Below are 25594 nucleotides of genomic sequence, written 5' to 3' on the forward strand. Positions count from 1 at the left end.
CGTGGCTCCGCCCGGACCCAAGATGGCCGCCGGCCGGCCAGCCCATTCCCGGCGCGGGCATCGCGCCCGACTCCAAGATGGTGGTCAATGGAGGCCACCGGAGACAGCCTAGCGGGTCAGTGCGAGCGCCGTGCCCCGGTTGGCTGGGCGACGCCCCGCCCCCGCCAACCCGCCGCTCCCATTGGCCCCGCGGGGGGCCAGGCCGGCTCTCATTGGCCGGCGAGGTGTCGCTCCCGGTGTCTCCGCTGTGGGGCCCGGTGAACTATTTTACATTGGGCGGAGGGAGGGAGGGGGCTCGGTCCGGTCGCTCCGGGAGCGGCACCGGCGGCGGGCCCGGGCCGGGGATGCTACGGGCGCTGCCCCCGCCGGGACGGCGCTGAGGCGCCGTTGCCCCCGCCGGGACGGCGCAGCGGTAGGTGCTGCCTCCGGTCGGGGCGCGGGCGCGGCGGGCGGGCGGGACCTGCCTGCGCCGCTCGCCCCCCGGCGGCCGCGGCCCCGCTGCCGCTCGCCGAGGCCGCGGCTCCTTGCGGGAGGGAGGCGGGAGCTGCCGCCCTGTCCCGGCCCGAGGGGGCCGGAGGAAGGGACGGCGAGGACTCGGCTGTAGCCGCGGCCGGGAGAAGGGCGCCTGGGGCGGGGGAGGCGCGGAGCGGTGCGGGGGGGGCGGCTCCGTTCGGTGCCGGCCGCCCCGCTGAGGGCTCGAGCGGAGCCCCGCGAGCGGGCATCGAACCTGCCCCGGCCGGACGGCGCTGCCCGGGGTCGGGACCGGGGCGATCGTGGGGCCCGTGCGGGAACAGCGGGGTGCTCGGCGCTCTCCTGTGCCCGAGTTTGCACGCACGGCTTGTCCGTATGGAAATCTCCTGGCAGAATGACCACTAAAGGGACCTCAGGGCGTCCAGCCTCCCGTTAACCCCTTCTGCGGAGCGGCGTGCGTTAGGCATCGGGCCGGGTTCCCTCGTGAGCGCTCATAAAAGTTTGCAAGTGGTCCTTATAAGCATCTGAATCGAAGTTGTGAATGATTTCTTGGAATTGTAGGAACAGTAAATCGAGTTATTTCTGCTGTTGTTAACTTTGTACTTCAATACTTGCACTGAATCACAGGAGCTTAATCCCATGAAATACATTTCTGTCTCTGAATATTTTTTTCATCAGGGGTGTGTATCATCTGGTGATGTGGTCTTATGAACCCAGCATGTACAATAGTCTGTTTCCATTCCCTGAATATTTACAGAATCCTCCCCTCTTTTATTTTTTCCCTCTCCTATAAAGCTTGTTGAGGTTTCCTGCACTGTTTCTGATTGTAAGCGATACATTTTATGCTGTTCATCATGTGGCACCATATCCCATTCTGTGAGGTGTGATCTCTGGCCATACCACACCAAACCAAAGATGCTTTTTCACTGGAGCTAATTCCAGTATTGTTTGGTAATGTTACATCCATAGAAATTTTGAAGTGTGATCTATGCACCTCAAGACCTTGTGTCATGCAAGTTTGTGCCATGAGAAGCTTGTGCTGAAGATCTCATGCAGCTCTCAGCCTGAGCATAACCCCTGTTACCTTGAATATCCTCAGCTGATGAGTTTGCTGCAGTGAGACATTTGAAAGGAGGCAAGTTTCCAAGTTAGCAACCTCCTACTTCATTCAGTTGTCAGTCTGTAAACCAAGATACTCAAATGGACCTCATTTCGAAGCAATAGCCTTAGCAATAGAGTTTCTGTCAGAACAGATTCAATTCTTTACATTTTTGTACATGACTAAGTTTGGCAGAGTGAATTATTGTCAGTCCAAAGCAAAATATAGAAAGAGAGAAAATAAACCAATTTTGTGACCTGGTGGACTGAGTGGATGAAATCTGTTCTGATTTTCCAGTTGGTCTAAATGCCCTGCCTCTACTCTGGTTTTCAGGATGCATTAGCAATCCAAATCAGGCAGTGAATTCAGACATTTGGGTAGCAGTAGCTTGACATGACTTCATGTGTATGAGAGCATTGGAAAAATGGCTGAGTTAGTCCTTGTAGGAATATCTAGAATTTCTCTTCTGTTGCTCTTTTAATGATGGCAGGTACATCTAAGAAAGAGGGAGCAAATGCAATGGATTAGAAATCAACTGTGTTGAAGAAGAAAGGGGTTTTTTTTTATCTTCTTTGAAACATGTGAAACCTGTCACTCTGCAGCAAGGTTCTAGAGAGATGACTATTCTTCAAATTAGATGTTTCCATGATGGACATATAAGCAAAGATGGTAAAACAAGCATTTTTGGGGCTCATTGATTATGCTTAGAGGTGGATTTTAGTCTAATCAAACAACAGTGATGGTTTTTATTAATAGTTGTAAAGCACCTCATCCTATGATAGCTTCCTGCAAAATAGCTAAATTTTTGATAGATACTTCATAGATTCAGGTCACTCCATGTAACTTCCATACAGTAATTTTGCCTAGTCTTAAAATTTAGTTAAACTGGTGATATTTTATTTATTGTTGCAAATAGTGAAAGCAAATGTAAATACCTTTTTGTTTACTAAATTGTACATTTTTTACTTTGTAGGTGAAAAAACTTTTGATGCAAAGGCTTCATCATAAACTCCTACAATACTGATTTTTATTCCAAAGTATTGGAATAGGTTGGCTAGTTAAGTAATTCCTGAATAATTGTCTACTTTAGGCTGATTTCCTTGCCTTGTTTTCCCAGGAGCTGTGCTTCCTAGTTTCAGCCTTAGGGGGAAATGAGCACTTGGTTTTACCTTGTGGTGTTTGTGCCTAGAGGCTTCCGGGAGGTACAAGGTTTGGTTGTGTTGAGCAACATGCAGTGCCTCCCCTCCATCTGATCATGGCCTGCATTGTACTGAGTAGCCCTCTGTCTTCCAAAGATATCCACCTAGTTTAAAAAAACACATTTTGATTTATGGGGTTTGAGGTCTGAAGGATGATCAGCTTTTCTGATATGCTGACCTATGCATTAGTTTGAAACAAGCATGCAATTGCTCCATTAAATAAGAAGTGCCCTGGAGTGATATGTATTTGTGTGGTTTGGTTGTTGGACAGCTTATTTTAATCTTTGAGCTATATCTAGTTAAAATGTTGTATTTAAAATTTAGTAAATGTATGCTATACCTTCTGGAGCCCTTATACTTTGTCAGCTTGATAAATTAACTTTGACACACTGAATATTTTTCACCAGCTAACGTAGCTGTTAGTTAACTTAAATAAAGGAGAAGAGCCCACATGCTCTTTCCATGCATACAGCTGGACATTTCTGTTAAATTTTTCAACAAAAAAGAAATTTTGATTGGTTCTTAAAGCTTCATGAATACACTAATTGGTGAATCATCTGATGTGCAGTTTAGTTTCAGGAAATATGAAATGGCTCACTAACTTTGTAGTTACAAGATTATGCAGACCTTCTGAAAATCTCAGTAAGAAAATGTGTGCAGTGGTGGTGGTTGATATTTTTGGCTGTGAGAGAGGTTGGCTAAAACTCAATGCAGATATGCATAGTCTGCACTAGTTTATATGGTAGGCACTCACTTGAAGAATTATCTGGAAGGAAGAAGGAATAATTTTACAGGTTTATCTGCTCTCGGGACCTTATCCAGATTTTGCTGAAGAAGTTTGCAGTCAGGAACCTCTTCTAGCTCTGTAACAGGTCCCGAACATAGTTGCTTTTCACCCTGTGTTTTTATAGTGCCGTGGTTGTTGAATTCTTCAGCCTTAATGTTGGACAGCTGCAAAACATTTAAAGCCTATCTATGGAAGATTGGGATAAGAAGGAGGGGGAGATGGAGGCTGGCCCAGATCAGTAATACTTCTTGAGGACTCTAAAGTATTTTCTTTATGTAGCCGAATACGGAGTGTTCAGGGCTAGGTGGAGACTACTTGATTATGTATTGCATTATCAACTGAAGCATTTAAACCAGTGCTCCTTTCTTGTGAAAGTTTGAATCTTTACAGTAATTGAAGAGTCAAATAAGTCAGGAATTTGGTTTTCTTTTTGTTGCAGCAGAATAATAGCAATTTCAGTGCCGTACATAACTATTCTATATAAACTCAAGGTTTTTACAAGAAATAATTTTACTGCTGTTGTGGGCACATGGAGCATTCCTTAAGATACTATTGTAATGCAATACATATTGCAATACCTATGGTGAGCACCAGTTTGTTAGAGGCAGAAACTTTTACGGTGTTTGTAAGTGCTTCAGTGATTTTGGACTGGAGCACATTTACAGAGGTGAAATTTGAGGTATTGCTTAAAAATTGGAGTAGGAGCAATCAAAAATAATTTTTCTGCAATACTAAATCTGATACCTTTTTTTTCCTCCTCAGCAGAATGAATTCCAGTAGTAATTCAATGGTCAGCCTGGCTCCCAAATAAAATAACTTGGGCCTCATTGCTCAAGACTCAAATGTCAGTCATAGGATTAAGAATTGTAATTCTGGGATAAAAAATGTCTGAGGCTTACTACCTAATATTCCCATTAGGCTAGTAGAGACTCAAGGACTGCAGTTGAATGAATTAGGCTTGATCAAAACTGATGAAAATTGATCAAGATAATCTCTTAGACTTTTTGGCCTCTAATAACAAAACTTAGCTTGCAGTGGTGCTTATGCCAGTTTGATTTAATTTTATTCATGAAACTTGCCTAGTTAAGGGTGAACATGTTTAATGGGGTAGACCCTGTTTCTTGAAAAGAACTTAAACAGGAAACTTCCATCTCCAAGATGTCTCCAACTTCTGATACTTGGGATTTCATCTTCTTAGGTACATCTGTTTTTATATCAAACTACATACTTTGCCTCTGTACCCTGGGGTTTTGGTTTTGCAGCAAGACATGTGCAGCACTGTTTGATTTACTGGCTGATTTACTTGTGGAAAAAGTACCTGATAATGAATTTTGGTTTGGGGGAGGTTTTATACTTGGGATCTGTGAAGGAGGTATTTTAATCAATCCACTAGTGCACTAACTCATACATTTCATCAAAATAATTTTTTTTAATTTAAAATTTTCTCAATAAGTTAAAATTTCTGTTGAGTTGTGTCTTGCAGTGTTTTTGACTTGGTAGATATGATTTCTCATTTGTTGGTCTTACTCGTGGCTTGGAAGAGAAAAGTAACAATGTATTTTTAAGCTGTCTAAGTGTTGTGGTGGTAAAATTATTAACAGTTAAAATTGAGAGGTCTGGCTAAGGGGTTATCTTTACTCCAAGAACATTCCTTTCAACCAAAAGCTAACAGTCTGATTGTTTCCAACTTTGCATCTCAGATAGGATAATACCAGGCCATCCCTGTAGGCTCCACCACGAGCCATCTCCATGTTGTCACATTATTTACTGCCAGAGTCCTCATTAGATTTGTGGCTGTTTAGCAGCAGGCCTAAGGAGTCCATCCCTCCCAGGGGAGGATACCTGGCTTTGTTAACATTGATGTGATTGCTTTTCCTTGCCTTTCTCTGAAACAATGTATGGTTTGGGGGTCTGCAGCCGCTGGGCAGAGAACCAGGAAAGATGATCTCAATGTTCTCTCACTGTGATCATGGTTAATAAAGCTTCTGTTTGACCTGTCTTAAATTGCACTTGTGTTCTTATCCACTTGGAGTCCCCAGATTCTCTGACACAGTTTCTCCGTTTTTCTTCAACCAGTTCATTTAATCCACACTGTTCTAATTTCTTTTTTCCTTTGGGTTAGTTGGTTAAGGGAGACCAACTCTGGGATGCATGACAGGGCGTGGGGGTACAGAGGGGTGATGGTGTTACGTTTTCCCTTCAGACTGCAATGGCTTGTTCTCTTTTAAGTCTCATCCAGCCACACTCTTAAAGTAAGAAAAATCTCTTTTCAGTGAGTGAAGTTCCTGCTGCCAGTATCTCACTGGGTATTTTGGCAGGTTCTTGCCAGCAGTTTAACTCATTTGGACATTTGACATGATCTAAAATTTTGGCAACAAACCTGATCTTTGATTTTTGCTTTAATTTTATTGTTCATAGTACATTGAGACCTTAATGCACATTGTCACAGTGATGGTAGATTGGAATATTAATCATATTTAAAGTTTCAGTACAAACCAGCTCTATCATCAAATGTGTGTGGTTTATCCACCAAATAAATTCCTCATATTTATTGTTCTTAAGATTTGGTAAACTTTACTTATGGAAGCAAGAGCTTTGACAACAGGAGCTCTGGTTCTTACAGATGTAAAACAGATTATGTGTTGTAATTTAGATTTAAATTATGAGATTGAAAGTATTGATTGTATACTATGTCTTGGAGAATTGAAAAGTAATATTTCTAGGTTTAAAGACACCGAACTGCAGAGTACTGACTCTGGGAAAGGATATGAGGACTGTGTTAAAAAATAGTTCACCTGTTCTTGTATTCTCTACTGAGCAGCATGTATTGGCCAGACAGGATTTTTATTAGGTGTACCCTGTGATGGTCAGGGCTATTCTTATGTTACATCCCATTACTGTATTTCAGGAGTATGTTGTCTGCCTGTTAGTATTTGCTGACATGATTAGCATATAGCCTGGTTTGGCAATTAACAAATTCTGTCCCATCTGGATTATGACATTGTAATTGTTGGTTTCTTTCCATAACTTAGTTCTCTTTAGTTGAGACTGTTTGAAACGATCTTTTTCAGAAAATCTGGCTTTATACCTACCAGTGCACATTATGCTAAGTGTCAAAGTTGTAGAAATACTGATTTTTTTTTTTACTCCTATTCAGTTAGTCTATATGAGAAAGAAAATCCATTTCTTGTTCTTTATGAGAAAGATAACTTAGCAATTAGTCTTCCAATATGACAATTCCAAATTAAATTCTCTTAGGTCTTCTGTGGTTCTTTCATGTCTCAGTTAAATTATTTCCAAATTCAGTTAATCTACACAGTAGTCTATATTATAGAGGTATTTTTATTGAATTGTATTCTAGCAAAAGTTATTTTAATAAACACACAGACTCTTTCAGATTGACCTGATGATGTTCTGTTTCCCTTTACTGGAACTAAAAAGATAAAATCTGGGAATCAGTCAGGAGTTTTAATTTTTACAATGCTCAAATAGTTGTGCTGTGAGAAGCGACAAAGCTGTTTTGCCTCAAGAGTGTGTGTTGCCCAGTATCAGTTCTCATGTGCAGATGATATGGTTTTGTTTTCTCAAATTCCTTGGGCTCTGAAGCATTTGCTAGAGGATTTAGCATTTTTGTTGGTAGAATTGTTAGTCCCCATGAGCATACAACATGGCTTTGTTCTCTCAAACTCCTCTAGGAGTGAAGTGTCTGTTAAAGGAATTTCAGTGGTTTTGTCAGAATGATTGTGACTAACATTCAAAACTGTCAAGTAATTGCATACATTATAGCTCAGAGTTGCTTATGAGGGGAACTGATGACCACTGTATTGAACAAATTTTCTATTTTGATATTTGTCCAACAGTTGTGAACAAATTAAATGAGGTTTGGTGCCTTAAGGTCCAGACACAGACCAGCAGAGCAACTGGTGTCTGAAATAGTAGTAGGCATCTTGTATCTTAGATCAAGGTTTGGACTTAGATTCAGTATGGCACTAGATTTGGAAAAACATTGTGTTCTGTAGTTCTGTATAATTCAGGAAAAACTGACTTTTTGTTGATTGAACTTACACTTCCTTTCAGGTCAGAACCCAATTTCTTAAGCAGCTTGAAAGTTTGAAATGTCCTTGCTTTGAGTGTTGTTTGGTTTGTCCCTTCCCCACATTTGATGATCACTGTTGTAGTTTTTGGTGACTGATGTTTAGCTTTTTTCACAACTAGTTTTGATCAGAATTTTAAAAATGGAAAAAAATAGCAGCATACCATTGCTTATCTCTTTGGCAGTACCTATATTTAAATACATATGGAAATCCCTGTTGCTAGTGTGCTCTAGGAACTTTACAGTCCTTTTTCAGCAATAGCCTATGTGGGTAGAAAATATTCTCCTGGAGTATCATAGATGACAATAGATAGCAGTAACTGCAAATCTTCAGCTTATTTTGGGAATGGTTTTTAAGGTAGAAATTATTTGGGTTTTAGTCCTGGAAGTTCTTGCTTATAGGCTCAAAAATTATCACATTATGAAATCACTTTTTTTTTTTCTGCTATGCAAATAATTCAGTAGAAGCAAAAACTTCAGAATGTCTACATAGCCCATGAATTCTATATTTCTAAGCATTAGTCAAATATGAAATGTTCATCTATTTTGCACCATGATAAGCCAATTGTCTCAATGCTAGTGAAGTTAATGTGGCATACTAGTAGCATATCTGTGCATGTGATCCTTGTACTTGCTTTACAGCCTGTAGTAAGTGAAAAGAATCTTGATTTGACAGTTTCATTGACAGTGGCATGTGTAATTTCACACAAGTTTCCTAATGGGACACCTGCAGTGGTATTTTCTGTTTTCCTGAGAAATACAGAGACACCACGATTTTTGGTTTGACTTTGTTCATAATTGCAGAGAGCAATAAGTAAAACAAACCCGGAAACTGTAGAGAAAAGAGAAAAATGTTATGTAAGGAGATAAAATGCCATACAGTTACAGTTTATGATTTGTTCTTCGCTATGAAATTTCATAAAGTCTTATTTCTCCTTTTTAATAATAATAATGCTTTTTTTGGACAGAAGTTTGATACTGCAAAGATGAGCAAAGCAGAAGTTTTACTCTTTTTTGTTATGTAGTACAAATGTAGAAGGAGAATGTTCAGGGTCTATTCTCAGTTTTCCCTTATAAACTCACCACTTGTATCTCATTTTCTGGATTCTCACAAATGCTGGGCTTGGTTTCTTCTTTAACTTGTAGACTTGCTTTTCTTTGTACTATTAAGTTTTAGCTGAAATGCCAGAAAATCTACTTTGCAATTTAATTTTGGCTGACTTCAAGAGGGTCAGTAATTACAGTAAGTGTTTCCAGCATGTTGAGTTTTTCCAGAAGTCTTTTTATGAAGAATGTGACTGTGGATTAATTGAACGTAAAAATGAGTCAAAAACTTTTTTCTGCCAAAGGCAAATATAGGAATAGGTGCTAGTAAGGTTTTCAAAACTCTGTTACCTAGGTAATTTGTAGATGTAGTGTGAGCTGTTGCCCAAGGAAGTATAAACTGATTTAATTTAGTGAGAAAGTTACTGGAGTACAGCTTACCTGTAAAATAGACAGCAATTCTCTGCAAGTGTTTTAGTTTTCACTCCTACAAGCAAATTGATGGTGAGATATTTTTAAAACCTGCTGCTGCCAGGCTTCTTGTCAACAGTAAGGTCATCATCTCTAAAGCATGGTACCCTGTCTTTTTTCAAGTTATTCTGAATTCAGAGGGGACAGTAAGTTAGCAGTTGTTGATTTAAGAATATGCTGACATCATGGATGACATACCTAAGAGAACTTCTTCTCTTCTGCCTTGCTTGTTTATGTGCCTGCCTTCCTGCAGTCTGGAGGGGCTGAAGAGGCAGCAGTGGTGCTCTGAGGCAGCGGGATGACGTACTTTAGTCATTCAATAGCGTGTGAGAGTGCTCAGCTGATGCCTCTCTTCTGAAGGATGTTTAGTTCTGTGGTTTCATTAATCACTGTAAGTTTTCCTTATGCCCAGGATGCACTTTTCTTTTATAAAAACATCATAGTCTTGCTATAAGGAATGATCCAAAGGGAAGCATTTTGCAAACATAGAGGAGTCTGTTGTTAGCATGGGAAAATAGTCTTGGTCTTTGCTGTTGGAAATCCTTGTGATTTGTATATAAGAATTGTGGTGTTACAGATACAGCTACATATGAAAACATTCTGCTCTTTGGTTTGGGACAGTGATGAAAGAAAGCCAAATCTTGAATAAAATGTCAGTGTACAGAGGTAACTCTCTATTACAAAATCTCACTAGTGGGCTTACCAGTATAGCACTGTTTGCAAGTCCTTTAAATATAGCTGAATCCAGTACTCCTAATCTTTGTTTCCCACTCATTTAGCTTTGCATGTTATTTTGTCTTTTTACTAAATTTTGCGGTTGAACTGTGTATTTAGCTCTAAAGGGAAGTGATGCCTCTGCGCAGGAGCTGAGTCTGGGGCTCAAATAAATATGTGTAGAAGGTTGCTACTCAAAAGGCTTTGCACAAGCAGACCTGTCCTGCGTGTGCAGGAGTCAAATAGCTGGGGGTAAACTGTGTACTCATGCACTCTGCTTGTTGTGGGAGTAGACAGAAAGACAGACTTGAGCCTCCTTGGTGAGGAGCAGCAGCAAAAGAATGTACCATGAAGTGAGGGAAGTGGAGTTCTGTGCCATCCTTGCCAAGCTGAAGCTGGCAGTGTGTTGGCAGTAGCACAGCCACAGGTGCTGTGGTGCCAAATCCCTGGGCTGTAACACAGTGCCAGCCTGGTAAAAGAATTATTTCTGCTTTTGCATTTTTCTCCCTTCTCATCAGGTAGGAAGGACATATGACCATGGAAATCTGTTGTGGGAATATGTTAAGTCCTTGCATCCAGAGGTGGGCATCAAAGCTGGTGCAAGGCCTGGAAGCAATGTCCTGTGAGGAGCAGCCAAGGGCTTTGGGCTTGTCTGGTTTGGAGCAAAGGAGGCTGAGCATGACCTCATTGTTCTCTACAGCTCCCTGAGGAAGGGAAGTGGAGAGGGAGGTGCTGAGCTTTTCTGCCTGGCATCCAGAGATGGGATGTGTGGGAATGGTTCAAAGCTGCTCCAGGGCAGGTTCAGACTGAGCACTGGGAAGCATTTATTCAAACACTGGAACAGGCACCCTAGGGAGATGGTCAATGCCCCAAGCCTGTCAGTGCTTCAGAGGTGCTTGGACATTGCCCTTAAAACGTGCTTTAACTTGGTCAGCCCAGAATTGGTCTGGCAGTTGGAGCAGGTGATTATTGTAGGTCCCTCTCAACTGAAATATTCTATTCTATAGAACAAACAAGCTAAAAAAAAATCCCCAACAATGACAAAAAAGAGTAATTAAAAAAGGTGATTTTGTACCAAATGTAGCTGTATTCAAAGGTATTGCAATAATTTTAGGCTGGGTGCAGGTAGTGCTGGTGTGGTGATCCTTGAAATAGCTTACAATTGCCCATAGTGGGAGTTGAACTACAATGACTGGGTGTAAAGAGTTAATGGCCATGGCTCTTTTTTATATGTGATTGGAATTTAAATAGAATGTCCAGGGCTGCTTGTAAGAGAGTCAGAAGAGTGAAGGAAAAATATTCTCCTTGTGTATTTTCTTACAGTTGAGGTGGGGTTTTTCTCCTCTTTTAGACTCTTTGAGGGGTCTTATCTTGTCCTTATGGACTTTAGCTCCTGTTTGCTGTAGGCCTAAAAGTCCTCTACTGTCAGTATTAACTTAAGAGAATATTGTCTTTGCATATGCCCATGTTGCTTCACTTGTTTGCTCTCTTAGGATAGAGCATGACATTGTTTGGGATCAAGGCTATGAAGTCTTCCAGTTGAGTCTGTCTCTGAGGCTTGCAAAGGTCACTCTGATTTACCTGCAGATTTTTTCAGGAAAAAATAAGATGGTATAGAGTGTTAATGTTACTTGATCACAATGAGTAAACAAGCAATTGGAATTTTAAGAAAGGAAGAGAGTATTATATTTTATTTGTGTTTGCTGGCTCCATCCTGTGCTGTCATTTCACTGAACGTGACATTAGTCATCACACAGATAACTCTTAGAGTGTCCAGCTGTTCACCCAGCAGTTTGAAAAGTCAGAATGCACAATTTGAATGGTTTGATTTTGTATCATTGACAAAGCATCCTGTTTTGTTATGCAGCTGTAAACTTCTGTAACAAAGAGCATTGCTGGTTAAGTGAAAGTGGGAGTTCACACAAGTCATTGTTCCCAGTGGTGTTCTTCCTTCATCTGTTTCTTCCAAAGATAATAGAAAGTGTTGGAAAAATTTTAAGAGATGGTATATTCAATCATTTATAACTTTCCTGATCTCTGATCTCCTGGACTGAAATACTTTAAGACTTTTCTTTGCCTTGAGTTTAATTTTGTTTAAAGCTTTTTGCCAAAATTCTTCATCTGTTTTCAGAAACAGAACTAGAATAATTGTGCCTTTTTTTAATGTCAGTCTCTACTTTGAAATATTGTAGTGCACCTCTGAACTGGAACATTTACGTGAAATTTGTCTGTGGGCAGCCTCTGGCTGAGCAGTATTGTTTTAATTTTACATGAAAATCTGTAAAAATTGAGCCAGTTCTCTTCTTGAAAATTTCTGATCTGGACATGGCAGTTTTCTGTTTTGTTTTGGTTTTTGTGGGGTACCCTGGAGACTCTCTGCATTCTGTATGCTCAGCAGGGTTTTTCTTTCAAGTACATTTCTGGGCTGCAGAGCATGGGAGCCAGACTTGTCCCAAGTTAATTGATTGAGGGGGTCCTATGGCACAAAGCCAGCTGGGAAATCTCTGAGACAGGCCTGACATGTGTCAGCTCCAGAATCATGCACTTGTTCCTCCTCCTTTCTTGTCCCATTGGCTCTGCAGTACCTCCAGACTCCTGCCAACACTGGTATTTTGACTGTGTCTTTTTGTTAAGACTCAAGAGAAGCTGAGGTCTCCATACTGGGCTAAAGTTTGGCTTCTTCTGTATCTGAATGCCTTTGTTACTTCTGAGCATGATGAGGATGTCACTCATCACACCATGTAGCTGTGGTTGTAGGGGGGTGCTCAGTCACTGCCCACACAGGGTTTATGCGTTTGGTCGGGACTGAGTGCTGTCACAGCCAAAAAAACTCAATATGATTCTTCAGAGACTTCACAGATAAAATCTCAAAAGACTACTGGGCTAATGAACCTAAAGGTATTTTTCTTCAGGAGTTCCAAACTGGACCAAGTTTATCTGAACTTTTGTAAAGATAGCAGAAGATACTCCACGCAAATCTGAACTTCCTGCATTTATAAAATGAAGTGGTGGCTTTTTAAAAGCAATCAAAATGTAACTTTTTTGACATTTTTCCAACAACTTAGACTTTAAATAACTATTTTAGGTAGCTACCTAGCCTGTGAAATTCTGACCAGACCAGAAACCTACAGAAAGTGATTGAATGTGTCTGATGATGGGAAGCATTAGATAATAGTAATAAATAAATCATTTTTTTAAAAAGGAAAAAGAGAAAAAAATATTTTCAAAATCATGTCCCATTGGGTAAAGACTTTGGGGCCAGCAAGTAGACTGACTTTCTTTGCTGTTTTGAAGGTGACTAGTTTAAACTTTAAGAAAGATAGCCTTGCCTGTTGATACAGCACAGCTGAAAGTTTCTTTTTTCAAATGCCTTTCCCCTGTAGCAAAATCTGTGTCAATTATGTAGACTCTTGGAGCTGTGTGAGAGAGCTTTCCCTGAGTTTCTTTGCTGTGCTTCCTCTGAACCAGCAGCAGAGCCCACTGTGGCAGTGTGAACTTCTTGGGAAGTTGGTACCTGCTGGATCAGGTGCTTCTTTTCCATGTTCATTCATTATAGGAGCAAACAGATTTTGCTGCAAGAATGTTCCAGTCTGGCTGCTGATCAGAATTCTTATGAAAATAAATAATTTTTCTTCAAATCATGACAGATTTTAAGTTACCTACAAGTGAATTTTGTATGTCTGTGTGCCACTGGTGCCAGTACAATCAGAATGTTGTAGTCTTGTGTACAGTCAAACATTAGGCCGTGTTCTGGGGTTTTCCCTCCCCCCACCTAAGTGGCAGACTCCTGCCAATCTGTAGCAGAAGAGTTTGAGATCTCTGAACTTGCACAACTGGTTTTAGTTATTTGGACCCTACAACTTTACATATTTGAAGGGTGCTCAAGCTGTGACTGTTCATAAGTATTTTAAGAAAATGTCTTAATTTTCATCTAGTTTTGAATGTAGAATTTGGAATTCTCATTCTTGTGATCACCATGCTGCATGTTTTCCTTCAGGAATTCCTTGTCCCTGGGTGAAAGTAGTTAGATGTGGAAATTGCCATGTATCATAATGACTTTTTTAAAATTTATTTTTTACATCAAGAATCAAAGTATTTTTCATTATGGAGGATACTTAAGGATCACAACTTTCTGAACTCATTTATTGAACAGGTTGTTCCTGTGCTCTTAAAATGTTCCTGTGCTTTATAAAAACACCAGAAAATGTCTGGTCTTTCAAGTAGCAGTTGAACCATCTTTTTGAAAAAAATAAAGGTGAATATTTCTTATATTTCAAATTAATAGTTTCCCCTGTTAACAGTGTTACAGTTCCTGATCTTCTGAAGGGTACAGTGTTTTTCTAGATGAGTGTTAGTCTTGAATCTGAATTTTAGTTTTTGCTTTACAATTAAGACTTTGATTTAATCTGTCATTTAATAAAACAAGTTTCAGGTTATAAGGAGAATGTGGGTTAACATTAAGGAGTAGGTTTCACAGAAATGGCTAAACCAGCATTAATGGCTCACTGCTGCTGGTAGACATGGTTCTTTTCCCTTCCTCTCTTTGCATAAGACTGGAAATTCTCCTACCTCCATGCTATCACTTGTCTCTTCTGGCTTTTTTTCCTCATTGAAGTGCTGTTTGTCTGTCTGGTGCTTCCACCAATTAGCTTATCGTGAAAATGGAGGTCAGATAAATGTTGGAACTGATGCAAAGGGATGGGAGGGAAGGAAGAATATCCCTTTTAATAGGAGCAAAGCAGCGGTAGATTAATTATCATGGACTATCACCCTTAGGGTGCCCTTTCTATTGCTAAATTCTGTTCATGAGAAACAACCTAGAAAGAGCTGTACTCTTCAATAGCTGCCCTCTGACAAGTTTATCACTCAATAATCATTGATTTAGGTTTGCTCAATTTTCTGTGGTGCTGCAGACTCTTCCTGCATGAAATGCAGCCTCTTAAGCCATTACAGAATCCCAGAATAGGTAAGGTTAGAAGGAAGGGTCTGCAGTGGATGATCTGGTCCAACCTCCCTGCTCAAGCAGGGTAAGCCATTCATGTGACTGAGTCTCTGCTTTCACAGGGCCAAAGAGCAGTACTGGTTTTATTAGTCCCATGCAGCTGGCAATGGTGTTGTAAAGATTCATTTTTCTAGTCTGTTCCTTTGCTGCATCTTCTTGGAGTTCCTGCAGCCTGTAAGTTGTGTTCATCCATGTCAGATAGGAGCCCTTGGATACCAAGCAGCTTTCCAATATTGAATGAGCTGGTGTGTAGGTATTCAAGAGGGACCACAGGTTAGTGAGTTGTCTTTTTAGGTAGGCCATTTGCCTATTGGTTAATAGGAATGCCCGTTAGCTAACCAGTGGATTAGTGATTCATGGCTAGGGTCTTGCTGCAACAATCCTTTAGTGATAACTGGAGTCAGCTTTTGGATTGGATAGGTGATTTCAAAAGACAAAGCATTTTTATATTTCGAGAAGAATTTAGGAGCTAACCAAATACATATATTTTTCTAAGAAAATTCTCATCCTGTGGAGGCTCACTTATGTAACATGCACAGGTGCTTCTTTGCTAGAATAAGCATTTCATTAAAATAGTTTTTATTTAACTGATTGCTTTATGTAAAACGAAGAAGATGTAGCCACATATTATCTATCTTGCTGTCCTATTTCATCCTCCTGTGCAATGGAGTCTAGCACCTTGAAGATAAGATAGTAGTGTAATAATCTAGTTAGCACCTCAGTTGTAATAGATTGAGGCAACTGATGCTCTTTAAGGGGAAACACCTGATTTTCTTATCAGTGCTTGTTCAGTCTCTGTAATGCATGTCCTGTGCAGGTAGTCATAGTCTTACATTTCTGACTGTGTGAAGGGTTAGATATTATTATTTGAAGCGTTTATGGTACGTCTTGATCCTATGTTTTGAATCATGGGCATTCCTGTTTTTGCATGGCACAAGGAAAGTGTGGTGTGGGTGGGTTTATGGGGTTTTTATTTTGTTTGTTTGTCTTGGCTTGGTTTTGGGGTGGGGTTTTTTGGTTAGGTGTTTATATTTGTTTTTGTTTGTTTAAAAAAACCCAAAACACTGAGTCATGAAGCTCATGAGTGGAGACCAAGAGAGCCTCTAGATTACTCATTAGTAGTCTTTGAACACAAATGGAGAGCAGGTGTTGCAAAGGGCTGGACCCTTTGCTGTCAGGCAGAGAAACATTTTTTTGTTATTGCTAGAGCAGTAACTAAACACAGTAACTTTTAATCTCATTACCCTGAGGTGTTTTCTTTTTAGCTATTGCCTCTGGATCATTGTATTGGTACCGTTTAGTATCATGAGCAGTTAAAGGAATGTTGTAATAGTTCACATAGTGTCCCAGGTAAGAGCACACTCTGGCTCTTTGGGTGAGTTTGTTCTACTGCTAACAGTGGGTTGACTATCAAGCTATTCCACTGTAATCTTTTGTTCTCCCAAGCACCATCAATTGGCATTAATGCTTATTGATTGAAGTGTTTTTCAAACTGAGACTATGTACAAGTACACTTCCAAATTTCCAGTTTTAAGATGTGGAAACTTAGTGCTGCTCTACATTGTTAGAATTCTTGACTAGCAAGTTAAAATGCCTAAAATGTGAAACTTGGCCAAGACATAATCAATGTATTTGCTGAGCAATTTGCTTTGAAGAAATTTCATTCTGACATTTTAATGTTTGTACTTACACTGTCTTGCACACAAAAATTTCTCATGTATCTTGATATTATACATATTTCACATATATCAATTTTTGTGTATGTCTATATATAACTAGGTGCTTGTTGGTTCAGTTGTACAAACTCAGCTAAACTAACTAAAGGATTTTTTTTTTTTTTTGTCCCTTACCCCTAAGAAAGATCTTCCTACCTTGGGGGCTAAACCTGCAAGGCTAATTCTTTAAGTTTTTTTTTACTTGAGTTTTAATATGAAAAAAACAAGGGCAGAATTTCAGAAAGCTTCACATTCACTGAAATCATGATTCTTAGCAGAGGTCAAAATATTTTTAAAGTCTTTTAACTTTTCTGGACATCCCACTTAAAATTTCTCATACATCCTACTTCTAGCTGCTTTCCAGAATGTTGGGGATTTTTTAAACCTTTTTTTTTTAACTTTTTTTAAAGATGCACTTTAATTTGCTATGTTCATAAGCTGTCGTTGCCCATGCTTTATGTGTTCAATGTACAGAATATCCAGAACAGTCTTAGTTTAGATCTTCTGGCAATTTAGTCCATAATTTTAAAGTTATGGTAACACCTTTAAGCAAATTTTTGGTGGCATTAGAAAACCATGTCAGTTCCATGTCAGAAATGTCAGTTCCACTGCAGTTTAGTGCTAGTGTTGATGTTGCAGCTGGCTGTGCTGCAGCAGGACCCTGCACTCCAAGGCTTGGTGAGTGCTCACTGGCAGAACTTGCAGGTACAGAACCACAAAGCACAGGTTTCCTTCAGCTGGGAAGTTGAAATGTTTCTGATAGCTCTAGCTGGGTATAGTCTAGGATAAAGTTGCCTGTGGATTAAAGTGAAAACATGAAACAGGCTAGACCTACTGGCAGCCTTCCAGCTGCTTCTCCTTCTTCTTTGCAGGGTTTATGTTCTTTTACCTTCCCCAGGCCCAGCCTGGGGAACCAGGTGCTTGCTGCCAATTAGTCTTGTCAAGAGAGCCCAGAGCTTCTCTTGACAAGCCTGACTGCTGACAGCAGCTGTGGGCTAGTCTTAGGCAAGATTTTAACTCCTTGCTTGCCAAATGCTTTGCAGATTAAATCCCCTGGTCTCATTCTGCAGTTATTCAGTTTTCTATTTTATTAAAGTATATTCTGTACAGAAACTGATCTAAGATTTACAGTGATGCTGTAGTGATAGCAGTTACTTGCCAAACTTCTGGCATGACAGAATGTGAGTTGGGAGTTAAGTCATTATGAAGGGCACTTTATAAGTTTATGTTATTAGAACTGTCCATCTCAGGCCGCCTTCTGCTTGATGGAAGCATAGCTGTAGCTGGGTAGCAGCTTGGGCTGTTACTCTGCTCAGCTGTTATGGTTTTAGAAACTTTTGAACTTTTGGGTCCATTTCACTTAAATTTGAGAGAAGACCACTTTATTTTATTTTTCCTGCAAATTGCATGAATGGCAATAATGCTTTTCCCTATGTGGTCACCATTCTAGGTACATTGCTAGAGAAAGACAAGTAAAACTTTGTTTTTATCAGTTGATAAGAGGTGGCAGGTAGCTAGTTTGTGTTGGAGAATATGATCTTTTGCTTGGTCAGGTTGAAAGGACACATGGGAAGTGGCTGGATGCATGAGAAAAGCTCTGTGTCCGGGAGGTGCCTGTAAGCTGATGGGGGGCACAGGTACAGTGGTGAGGGAGAGGTATTAGACAGGCTGTTGAGCTTTTGAAGAATGTAGTGAGAAGAAATAGGACTGCTAAACCAGTATAAATTGACCCCAGAACAGAAGGATTGTGTTTGGAAAGTAGGCCATTTGCAATTGAATGAAATGCTCTGTTTACAAAATATATTGAATTGGATGTTTTTACTGAGCTTGTCAAAGATGTGGGATGTGATTTGACTCATCTTTTCAACTTTGCTTCCAATTTCTTTTGCTTTTAGTGAGGCACAGCTATTAAGGTATGCTTTTTCTTAACTCAGAACTTCCAAGAATTACATACAAATAACCATTAAATCACTCTTTTTATCAATTTGATACCTATTTATATTTTAGAAGTTTGTAGAGGAGGACATGCTTCATTAGTGTTCTTAGAAGTAGAAACAAATTCTTCTCTACGAGGGGAGAGCTCCATCACTTTTCTTGGAGTACTTACGGCTTTTGCAGAAGTCATCAAGAGGGCTGCTGTACTTAACTTGAACACTGACTGGAACCATTTATTCTATCCACATGAATTTTAAAAAAGGATAGTGGCAGCTTCTGTGTGAGAAGAGTTAAATGTAGCAGTATGGGAACCATTACTACACTAAATCACCTAGAGTTCCCTTTCATGGCAGGTTCTTTACCTTGCTAACTTAATGCTCATTGGTGTTGGTGGCTTTTTGAAATGCTAAGGTGAAATTGACTTGCCTGTTTAGGGTGTATGGAGGTAGTTTTAAGGAAACTGCTTTCATCTAATGTTGCTTGTGTGGATTTACATGTTACAATGAGTGGCTGCCATCAGGATACTGCCTAAATGATTTGAAGGATTCCTGACTTGGAATTGATGTGTGCCATTGTCTTGAATTTGCAGTTTCTAGCATAGAAATCTAACACTATGTGGAGTTCTTGGTAAATCTGTATAGTGTTATTTCTGTTTTAATATCTGAAACTCATGTTTGCTCTGATTCTTACATAATGAGAATTACCAGCTTTGCTCATGAGGGTTATTACCTACTTGACTTGTGTAAGTGGAGGGAAAGAAGTATTTAAAAAGCAGTTGTCTCTAGTTTTGATTCAGTGCCATAACTTTCTGTTCATCTATTGATGGCTTGTCTGCTTCAGGGATTTCAGATTTTCTGAACAGCAATGAAATGGATAGCAACTGTACAGTACTTTTCAATCCAGGATAAACACACATAGTCCCAAAATTGTCCTTTTGGAAACCCAAAGCCTAGTAAGGGGCTTACAAGAATGTTCCCACTGTTGAAAGTCTTGGAGCAGTATTTTTGGACTGAAGTTACCAATGTGTAGCTGCTTGGGAAGAAACTGGCAGAACATCAGCTGTCCAAGCTAAGACTGATTTTTGCTCAATGCAAATCTGCACCAAGGAAGAGGAGGAGGAGTTTACTTCTTACTCCAGGTTGGAGCAATGGCAAAATATCATTGTTGATTTTGACTTGACAGTCTGCCAGCTTAAGTCCTTGAAACTTTCAGCTTTCCTTGTGTTTTAGCAGAATGCATCAAGCCAACTCAGCATTTTATTTTTGAAGTAAAGGTTTTCAGTGGCTGAACTTTCAATGCAAGTGTTCAAAGCGGCATCTGAATAGAGTCCTAATCTCTTTCTTTCAGCCAGAGCCCCACAGTTGAGAATGGAGATTTCTCTTCGAAGTAGCCATCTAAGAACATAATAACTTCAGCAGAACTAACCAGTGCTGCTGTGGAAGGAAGCAGTCTTGCCCTGGCTGCTGCTTCCTCCCTCCTCATCTGCTCCGCCCATGTGTTAACTTGAATGTTTGTACAGAAGTCATAAACCAGATGGAGTAAATGATTGAGACTTTTTCTGAGAATTCGTTTTAGTCTGGATCAGTTCCTTGAGCTGGTTGACTGAGCAGCCATATGGTGTACAGACCACCTCCTGCCCCAGCACAGGTGGCCAGGAAGAGGCTGACGCCATTTCTTTTGGTTGCAGTGCTGACTTAGGCCAATTCTGTGTGTTGTTGGAATTGTAGCTCTGTATCCTTTACCTTTTTTCTGGCATGTTTGAGTTTTGGTTTGGGGATTCAAACCTTCATATTCATCTTCCTATGCAACTGCACTTCCAATTTATCAAAGCCTAATAGTTAAAAACCAGTAGTACTTTATCCTAATAAGGCTTTCATGAGCACTTGATATATTTGGCCCCTTTACCTTGTTTAGTTAAAAAAAAAAGCAGCCACCTTTTCCTTCCAGGCCTCTAAATCAGCTCTTTGAGCTGTCTGCAGTGAGCACATTTTTGTGTGTGTAGAAAAATGGAAAAATGCATGGTTCCTCTTGAGCCAACAAATTCCTTGTTTTTAAGAAACGTTATCTCTGGTATCACAGTGGTAATTCATTATTTCTGGAATGTGCATTGGAAGGGAGGAAATTGCTTTGTAATCCTTAGTACTGCCCTTCCTTCCTCAAGTGGGTCAGATGCAGGGGGTTGCCAGCCTTCCTCACTTTGACTGGATAAGGCTGAGGAACGCTGGTGGGAGCAGCTCCCTCAGTGCATCCCTACAGCAGAAGCCTGCAGTGGGCATTTGGCAGCGTGCACATAGGGCAGGGACCTCTTCAGCAAACATCCCTTAATGGCAGCAAATGTCTTTAACAAGAGTCTCTTGTCACTGCTAAGCAAATCATTTTAAGGAATGACACAAATAGAAGCAGCGTTTCTCTCCAGTCTTTTGCTTGTACCTCCATGGTCCATGCACCCGGTTCAGGGAATGTGGTAGGCAGTTTGCCTGTGTAGGCTCCAGCTAATATTGAGCTAAACAGTGTGCAGGTTTCTGGGTTTAACTCCTGTCAGGTTACTGGGGTTTTGACTTGTAAGAATTGTCTGCTTTTTTATTCCTTCAATATTTTGACCTTGTTACCTTTCAGTGTTATGAAGCTATCATCTTACAAAAATACCAAAACAAATAATCTTGTAGATTCTTTTTTTTTTTTGAGCCTGTTCTCAGGTATGTAAGGTATCATACTTTGTGTAGTGTATCATCTTTTGTGAAGATGGTACATTGTTAGGAGTTAATACTTTGAATATAATAAACCATACTGAGTAAATTTTAAATTGGGTGAATTGTGAGGGTGAAACAAGTGCATTTTCTTTCAGACAGAGCACAGCCTTGACTTTGAATAGAGTTCCTTTGAAGTCACAGGCAGAAAGCTCTGCCTAGATCTTGTGACATTTCTGGAAAGAATGGTCTGAGTTTTCACAGTAATTGTTAATATGTGGTATTTTAGGATTGCAAAGAAGTTGCAAGTGTAGCTTTATCATACTGCTTAAAATTTCTTTGTTGTCTCAGTATTTGTGCTCTCAGAATACTTGAAGACTACACTAATGCAAACTTCATGCATTTGAATGTCTCTAAATTTACTGCAAATGGGAATACAGCACTACGGTATTGCTGCTCATTGCTTCTGTAATCCCTATAGAGTGCTTATTATCTGTTATTTTTAAGATCATTTATGCCAGTTCAAAGTAGGTAGAAATAATTTTTAGTTGAAAAGAGATTGTGTTAAGAATATCAGTAGAACCTCTATTTTTCTTAGAAAAATAATCGGGGGTTTTTTTCTTAGAAAATCTACAAATGGTTGAATTCACTTTGTGGATTTTCATGGAATGAAATGGATTTCCTGTTTAGGCTAGAATAACCACTGGCGGTGCTCCTTTGTAAAATTAGGATGGCTTTAGAACCAGTTCAGAAACAATTTTTATTTTGTCAAGCTTAGTGCTGCCACAAGAAATCTGTGAAACCACACATCTGTTGCACATTGATTTAAAGTAATTTAAAATCACTAGGTTGAATTTTAAATACTTTACCAGTGACTCAACTTTTATTCTAACACAGTCTGAGATGTTTAACTGAGAAAATTTGCCCAAATTCAAGGAACTGTTTTCCATTAGGGAAGGCTGGTTCCCAAAGAAACCACTCCCTCCTGGAGCCACCTGGCAGTTTGTCCAACAGGCCGTGTCAGCTGGCTGGCAGTGGTGATGTGATAGGTGGTGTATTGACTGCTCATGTTTCTGAGCAGAACCGAGAAGAATGGGGATATATAAAGCTAGTGCCATGAAGCATGACACGTCAGGATAAGCATCCATGTGGGTTTTTTGAATTTTTGATGAGTTAAAATGGTTTGCATGCAGCCCCTTTGCCACCTGTGCCCAGTAAAACAGTATCACTGGTTTTGTTTGCAATGAAGACAAACTTCAGAGGGCTGAATGAGCTAATGTTCCAAGTAAGGTTTTGTTTGAAGTTGGATAGCCCTTGTTCTAGCAACTTCCCCTTGCATTTGCTCTGTTAAGGCCTTGCACTGAACACATTTTAATAGGTTTGACTGTCTTGTGTTTGTAAACTTGCTAGGAACATAATGCAGAATAAAAGAAGTGAGAGTAAATGTTACAGTTGCAGAAGAACTGTACTTGTGCTTTGATCTTCATCTGGTAAATACTTTGTACTTCTCACTCTGTTGCTCTCTGAAAAGGTTACTTTTATGGAATCTCAATAGCAATAGTGTGGCCTAACTTTAAAAATGCTTCAGCAATTTAAGTGCCTCCTGAAGGGAATGGAAACTAGAAATACTTGGACTTTGCTGCCGTTGCTCTGGAGTTTCTACATAAGAATATTAACTTTTAATATCCACTTAATGATTGCTCAACCCTGTAGCTTTTCATTGAAGTACATGTGCATCCCATTTCAATATTTTTCTTCCTGTTCTGTGTGTAAAGCTTTAATATAAGTTCCCAATGTTTTCTCTTAACTCTTACTGCTGTCCTGGGCTTGAATCTAGCATGGAAAAGCAAATAAATCTTCTCTGTTCTGTTACTGTTAGGTTTCTGACAGTGGTGTGAGTATATTAAATCCCTCAACTCCTCTTGGATTTCTGAAAAACAATGATGATTATTTTAGGGAACTGCTGACCTACTCTTTTAATAAAGAACTTGTCTTGTATTCCACTTTCCCATTTTTAGAATCATGGTTCATATTGCTCTTGCTTCACAATCATATAACATCCTTGTGGAGAGTACAGCAGTTGCTTACCTGGAAAAGTAATATTAGAAAAGTGTGTATTTTTAGCTGCCTTTTGATGTGATGTAGCAGCTGGAAACAAGGAGGAGAGACAGTATGTGGTGATCTGACAGCACTGCCAACCACAACTTGAGACCAAAATGTGGGGAAACCATTTCATAGGCTTGATTATGCCCATTGTGCCTGGCACTTCAGTGATCCAGATACTGTGGCTTTGCTCTTGGTTGTCAAAAGTTTTATTTCAGAGTCCTTCCCATGACTGTACTTGACAAATGTTGTTAATGTATAGAAAAAGCAAGTTCTGTTTTTTGTTTATGTTAATATGCGTTAAAAATATATAAAGAGTAGGCAGTTACATGGACACATTTCAGAAATAAATAGTAAAATATCCCTTTGATGTCAGTGATTAATGGTAAATGTCTAAATGAAAAGATATTCTAACAATTAACAAAATTTCTGCTTTTCCCTTTGTAGTAAACATGTCCACAAGTCAAAGAAGGAATCTAGCAAGTTCATGTTGAGGTATATTCTCAAGACAAGACACAGTGACTCATTTGCTTTTCTGGGTAAGAAAGGTATCTTTATTCTCTTGAGTGTGACAAAAAGTACTTAACCTTTTAAATTTAACTTCTGAAAAGTACAGTCTGTCAAGCCAGTATGCTGGGGGGGTTGTGGGTGGAGTGTTTTGTTGGTTTTTATTTTTATTTGTTCTTGAAGCTTTCTGGGCACATGTAGAGAACTTTCCACCCTAAGACCTTTTAGGGAGAGCAAAGGAAGAGCAATAAAGAGCAATTTCAGAATAAAAGACACCACTGAATAGCATGTGATTGGTGGATAGAAAAGTAATTCCAGTTCATTATCACAAAATTGTGTACATTTTCTAGCCTGACTTGCCAATGGAATGGTGTTTATATATTATCTCATTCTTTTCTCTTCCCAAAAATTTTAAACATCTCTCTGACTAGGAAGAGAATAAAAAACTTACAACTTGAGACAAAAGTGTAGAAGTCAACCTTATATATATTGTGTTGACAGGCTGGCAGCCAGCAAACATGTGCTCCCTCATGGTCAGCATGGGTATTCTGAGACACCACAAACAGCTATGATCATTGCAATGACATGAGACATGTTGGGTGCTTCCTGAAAATTTGTATGTGGTCTGATTTTAGTAGTTCTGCTGCTCCTAGAATTTCCCCAGCTTGATCCAGACAACTCCAGAACAAAAAAGAATTTAAGGATTTTTTTATTTTAATCAGGAAGACGTGCTTTCCTCATTTGCTTACAGTGTTCATGTATACATGGAACTGTGTAGCATCTTCTGTGTGAAACATTGCTCTGCAAGTGTCTGCCTCCTTAATAACCACGTGGGTGCTGTGCAGATTGTCCTTTAGCACTGTTGTAGGTAATTTGTACCAGTAACCTTTAGAGACTGATTTCCCCCTTCTCCCCAGCTCCCTCATCCACACTTAATTCTTATGGTCTTAGTGCAGTTGGGTACCTGGCTCGCTGGGTTTGCTGGATCATCTGATGACAGTGAGAAAGAAAGCTTTTGTTTTTTGTTCCTATCACAGTCAGGTGTTACAATTCATTCTCTTTCATGTTTCTCATGTAAGCTGTGCCTCTGACTCTTCTCCAGTCTCAGTGGATTCTGCTATAAAGTCATAGGCTTACAGCTATGCTCCTGTTGTAAGGACTTGTTTATCATCCATTTTATGTCATGAGCCCCAGTGCACTTAGTCACTGCTTCAGATTCCTCTCTGGTTATGAACAGAAAAGTAGTGCAGCAACAGAGGAGTGTTGCTGCAAAATAATCTGTTTCCAAAGAACAGAGCAGTTTCCATAAAGAGTTAAATTAGATAAAATGACGTATTTTAGTCTTTTAAGTTTAGCACTTCTCTCAGAACTTAATTAGATCTAATTTAGTTTGGCATTGCCTGACTTTTTTTAGTACAGAATTAGCCTGTTTCTCTCTGTCCTAGGGCAGTCCTATAATTTTGGCAGTCTTGTTCCAATTATCAAACTCGGTTTCTAAAGATGTAGTTTCAGAATACACACTGCTAATGTTTAATGTTTTTATCTTTTTACAGTATCTTCATGATTCACTGTCATCATGTTTCTGCTGTGGAGCTGCTTTCTTTTTAAGTGTTCTTACTAAAGATAGAAAAGCTCCTTGGGCTCTTTCATTCTTTTATATCTTAAGTAATAAAGCCGACCATTGGTTGCTGGGGTTTTTTTCAGCTGTTTCATATGGCTTATATTAATGTATCAGAGTCTTTATAATTCTAAAATTGTCTTTTGGTG

At 39.7% G+C, this 25594-nt stretch overlaps 1 protein-coding gene across 4 annotated transcripts in view; it reads left to right on the forward strand.

Moving 5' to 3' along the window:
- SOCS5 (suppressor of cytokine signaling 5) overlaps window positions 1-25594 on the forward strand; it is a 48556-nt gene that overhangs the window by 14556 nt on the left and 8406 nt on the right. The window contains exons 1-2 of one of the 4 annotated variants that reach the window (XM_066546522.1): window positions 25-115; window positions 23768-23859. The gene's annotated coding sequence lies outside the window, so the exon portion shown is untranslated. Of the gene's footprint in view, window positions 1-24; window positions 116-309; window positions 413-21590; window positions 21665-23767; window positions 23860-25594 lie in introns of those variants that run through there. The other 3 variants (XM_066546521.1, XM_066546524.1, XM_066546523.1) reach the window with 3 other exon arrangements.

This window comes from Molothrus aeneus, chromosome 3 (assembly GCF_037042795.1).
Source record: "Molothrus aeneus isolate 106 chromosome 3, BPBGC_Maene_1.0, whole genome shotgun sequence".
NCBI lineage: Eukaryota > Metazoa > Chordata > Aves > Passeriformes > Icteridae > Molothrus > Molothrus aeneus.